The sequence below is a fragment of the Montipora foliosa genome, chromosome 11 (assembly GCF_036669935.1).
Source record: "Montipora foliosa isolate CH-2021 chromosome 11, ASM3666993v2, whole genome shotgun sequence".
Taxonomy (NCBI): domain Eukaryota; kingdom Metazoa; phylum Cnidaria; class Anthozoa; order Scleractinia; family Acroporidae; genus Montipora; species Montipora foliosa.
Genome location: NC_090879.1, coordinates 47,228,819 through 47,233,818, shown reverse-complemented (window position 1 = coordinate 47,233,818; position 5,000 = coordinate 47,228,819). Strand labels below are relative to the sequence as shown.

The 5,000-nt window shown below is 40.3% G+C and overlaps 1 pseudogene; it reads right to left on the bottom strand.

Moving 5' to 3' along the window:
• Window positions 1-613, bottom strand: part of LOC137977254 (uncharacterized) — a 1,242-nt pseudogene extending 629 nt beyond the window's left edge.
• Between the last annotated feature and the right edge of the window lie 4,387 nt (window positions 614-5,000).

Sequence of the window (5,000 nt, the reverse complement as noted above, 5' to 3'; positions counted from 1 at the left end):
TAACTCGGTCCCGACATGATCAACGCAATAACACTTTCATTCCCTTTGTAGGCGTGGAAATGGGAACCAGCATTCGGGGGCTTTTGGATCAAAATCCGTTTTCCGTCTATAGCACCAATGTTATTTGGAATATTCCACTTAGAGTAATATAAAGTTGCAATTTCGCGCCAGTTTTTAACGGTGTTGGGCGTTTTTAAGAGTTGTCTTCCCAAAACTTGGTAAATAGTGCTGCATACTTCCATTACAATCTGAGACACAGTACTCTTGCCAATCCGAAACTGGAAGGAAAGGGACTGAAACGTCTCTCCTGTTGCCAAGTATCTGATACCGAGGGCAAGTCTTTCGTTTGGCGCAATAGATGTCCTCATATGGGTCTCTTGCTTTGTTAAAAGGGGCCCTACAACCTCCACTAATTCTAGGAACTTGGCATGAGGCATCCTCATGTACTCGCCAAACCCAAGGGTGTCTTCCGCCGCTAATTCTCGAAACGGGGTATGATAGGCCCCCGAGTCCACACTCGTTGTTCAGTAGTGGCAGGAGGGTCGTTGTCTACAAGCTGCATCAAAATCAGCAGCATGAACTTACGCTTTCTGGCAAGTTCACGCACCGCCATCATGACTAGTCACTGGAGGCGTTTAAAACGTTGTTTTCGTATTTATTGCATTCCAAAACAATGTAATTATCCATCTATTTTCGTCCAGTTGTGTCTTTATCGCAACGACGTAAGCATGAAAGTATTGTATTGCCGTTTCTTTGATGTCTGTGATTGGTTAAATCTGTAGTAAAGCTGCAGAAGCACACTCCCGAACTGTTCACACGATAAAAATGGTTCTTTCTGCAACATTCGTTGCTGCAACATGCCGCATGAAGTTCGACCAAAACATAGGTGTGAAATCGTTTGGCACGAAGAACTCAGACAATGCGACACCTTGTGGGTACATGTCCCTGGCACACGCAATAACTGCAGTTGCGACTGTGTGTGCGTAAATACGTTTTGTCCCTGCTGTGAGCTCCGCATAAAAGTGCCTGCTACATTTTCTCTCGTATGTATGAAACAGGATTTGACTGCAGCTTCATGTCCCCGGGACATGTAATGGCTGCATTTGCGAATGTATGTGCGCAATTTGATGTTGTCCCTGCAGCGCGCGTCAGATACAGACGCCCGCTACAGCCCTCCTCATGTGAACGAAACAGTAATTTACCGCTGCTACAAGTCCCTGTGACGTGTTGCCGCTATTGGGCTTAATTGTCTGTGTTGGTTGTGATTTTGTACCCGCTGCATGTCCCCGGTACACATGCATGTAAAATGCCCCCTAGTGTGTGAGTAAAATGGATAGATGTCCCAGGGACATGCTTATGGTGCAGTTTGTTCTGTGTGTACATGTTGTGATTTGGTGGGTGCTTCGTGTCCCCGCTATAGATTCCCGCTCCATGCCACGTTATATGTATGGAATATGATTTTAAAACTGCTGCATGTTCCAGGGTCATGAAGCTGCAAAATGACCCCTAGTGTGCGAGCACCTTTAAACTCTCGATGTTTCAATTCAAAATCAACCACCAAACTTTTCAGAGCTAAAATTATCGAAAACGATGAATGTCAATTGTGGGGTGTAAGACAGACCTTAGAGTATCTGTTCTTAGAATCTTGGCACGTCCATACTTTCTGGAACCTTTTTGCCTCTTGGTGGAACTCTAGTAACTTGCCAAAGGTAGCTCTGACGAACAAAGCTAAAGTATATGCACATCACCCAGAGAAGCGATCTTTTCGAGCTGTCAACCTGTGCCTTATAGTAGCCCATTACTACATCTATACTGCAGCCAAAGAAAGTGAATCTTACAGGATAACAGCGTTCAAAGTATTTTAAAGAGCAAGTTATCCATGGAGTCACCAAGCGTTCGAGCAACCGTGAGCTTTTAGACACTCGTTAATACATAGCAAGGTTTTTGTTTCAAATTTTTTTTTAATGTATTTATTTATTGGCTTTTTTTATATATGTAATGATTGCCAAGTGTAGTGAACAGTGTAAAGTATGATATTGTGAATAGTATTAGTAGTCTAAGTTAAGATAGTTTTTGTGAGTAGCAGTAGTAGTGTAAGTAACGATGTATTGTAAGTAATGTAAGTACTGTATTTAACTAAATGAAAAAAAAAAAAAAAGGCAATGCGATCCACTTAGCCCCTTCGTCCGTGTTACTTAAAATAAGCTTACCGTACCATAGATGATCTGGCAACAAAACTGTGACCTCACGCGTTATTGTGTTCATCACTGCTCCACGTCACCTGTCTCTCTCCCTTTTGTCAACTTGTGTTCTTTTACTGGCGACGTGGAATATATATATGTGTTTTTCACGCTCTAAACGCGACTGAATAGCGAGCTTTTGTTGTCACACTTTTCCCGCCTTCATTCCAGTATTAGCTCCTCTGGCGCCCCACGCCTGCATTCCACAATTTCCCACAGGTCAAGTGTGTCAGTAAGCTTTTAATTACGGCAACGGACGAAAACCAGTTCTCTAAGTCTGCCCAACAAATACAAGGTTTAATTAATCGAAGCTTTCCACGGCAATAGTTGTTCGCCTTGGAGAACGCGCGTGACCCCATGCTCTTTCAGAGCAACTCGGATGATCTTACTTAATCTGATGACGCCAGATGATTTGTGGTGTTAGGGAAATCGACATGCATCAGTGTGCAATTCGTGTTTCCGCGGAATATTCCGCTGTGGAAATTGGTTTGTGGTTTGACGCCAAGGAAAACTGTGAGAAAACTATAGTGGCAATATTGTTTTTCCCCAAGTATTTAATTTCTATTTCATGCAAATGTAGTTAACGTAGAAGGGAATTCCTGCAGTGGAAAAAACACTTGTCAAAATTAACGCGTTGTACAGTTTAGTTGCCGTGACCTGTAACATGTAACATGTTTATCTCAATTGAGGATACACATAAATTGGCAAATTCTGTTGGAAAATTAAGGGACATGAACGCGAAGGAAACAGGAGGAATTTTTAGACTTTCTAGAGATGCTTTTTACAATGGTTTCCGTGGAGTAGAAACAAAGGATCGCCATTTCATTTCGTCGAGAGGGGCAGAGGGCAAAATTTGGGCTTTATATTCTGTTGGCATTGGAAGTGCTACCTGTGAGAGTTGTTCAAAGCCGCAGTATATTCTGAGCTTTCAAATTACAAGCTGTGAAACCAGTAGTTATTTCTGAAAAATGCCATACACCAGGACAAAATTATTGTAAGGTTACCTCAGTCCTGACATTATCATGTGATAAATTCAATCAGTCTTTGGTGTTTCCTTCCTAGACAATTGAAGTAGTTTTCCAGGAGATACAAAAGGCAATAACATTCCGATACTTTCCATGATGGACGTTACCAGTGTCCTAAAGCTTTTTACGAGGTTTTCGCCGGTAAGCTTTTTGCTCAAGAAACGTGGACGTCATCTTAAGGTTGAACAGGGAAGAACCAATGAGAATAGCGATAGATTAGAACATGCGGGAAATAGCTCCAGGATTTTTACAAAGAAGGTTGTGAGGCAAGAGGAAAACACAAACCTCTCAGGCGTTAGGTCAAAGGGCATTAATGAAGGAGTGTGGACTCTACAGGGCCGTTTACACATAGCGTTTTTAAATTGTAGATATTTTAAAATTTCGTATCAAGGTGAATTTGATGCATTTCTACAGTAAAACACTGCAACAGTATGGGTATTGTTCGATTGTTTGTTGCTTTTATTTTTTGGATCTGCTGTAAATGAAAAAAAAGAAGTAAGAAAACAATTGACTGCTCACTTGTTACGCAGTTAAATCCAGCGCAGAGTAACTTTGTGAACAGTGCCTGTTATCTACACGGCATAATCTTCTGAATGACCCAGTTAAAGCTTCAACGCGACCTTTCGAGGCAATGTACCTTCAATTGCTTTAAAGGAAAATTTTAACCTGTTTTTTGTGATTTAATCATTTAATAATTTGAACTATTTATCCATTTTTTTCAATTTGGATTTAAATACGGCGAGCACTCAATCGTAACTCACCACAGCGAACGTTACTACTGTTCTCCCAAAAAATTCGCTCATCCATAATCCTTCTCTGTTCACTGTCTTTTCTTGAGAAGGTTGATGGCAATTTCGTAACAAAAAGGTGTCACTTCTTCCTGCAAAGGGAAATTGACATCAGCATTAGTAAAAGGATCGACAGTGAACAATTATTGAGTAGGTAATGAACAACTCTGCTCACTGTGATGCCAGTTGGTTGGTAATTGACGAGAGAGGATTTCACAATAGGCTTAAAAAGAGTTAGCATAAGTAGGGGTTATAATTGCCTTACATTTACTGGTTTAAGAGACAGCTTCGTTCCACTACAAATGCATTTAGCAATCTATGATGACAAAAAGAAAAATGTAATGGTAAATTTTTTGCATATTGCGATGTCGGTGCATTAAATTATAGAAGTCTGAGCAACCACGAGAGTAAATTAATCATTGGACAAGAAACATGATAAAATGATGACAGCTAGCTGTGATACCACCGTCTTGGCTTACTTTGATTACGTAAACTCCACAACTTCGGTCATTGGCCTGCTGTGGTGATATTGGTGATGATTTTCTCCAATCCGATGGGTTCACTTTGTTAATTTGAAGTAATTTTCTGCAAAAAAGTATAAAGTATGATATTGGCTTGTACTGTAATTCTAAATTAAATTCAATAAAACAAAAACAGCCAACAATTGATTACCGGATACAAGTAAAAAAAAGTTCTTCGTTTACAGAAGTTCGCCGTGTTGCACTGTCAAAGTTGCTGTCATAATGTTGCCAACTTTTTTCATGGAAGTTAATGACCTGCGAAACAATTTTTAAGACTTAAGTAACTTTTAGTTGTATAGGCTTGGCATGTGAGGTCATGCTACATTTTGTTAGTAGAATCTTAACTGCAAGGATATATAGAACTCAGTAATTCTTAGCTACATATTACTTTACCATACCCCTAACATCCAATGATTGCGCTTTCTT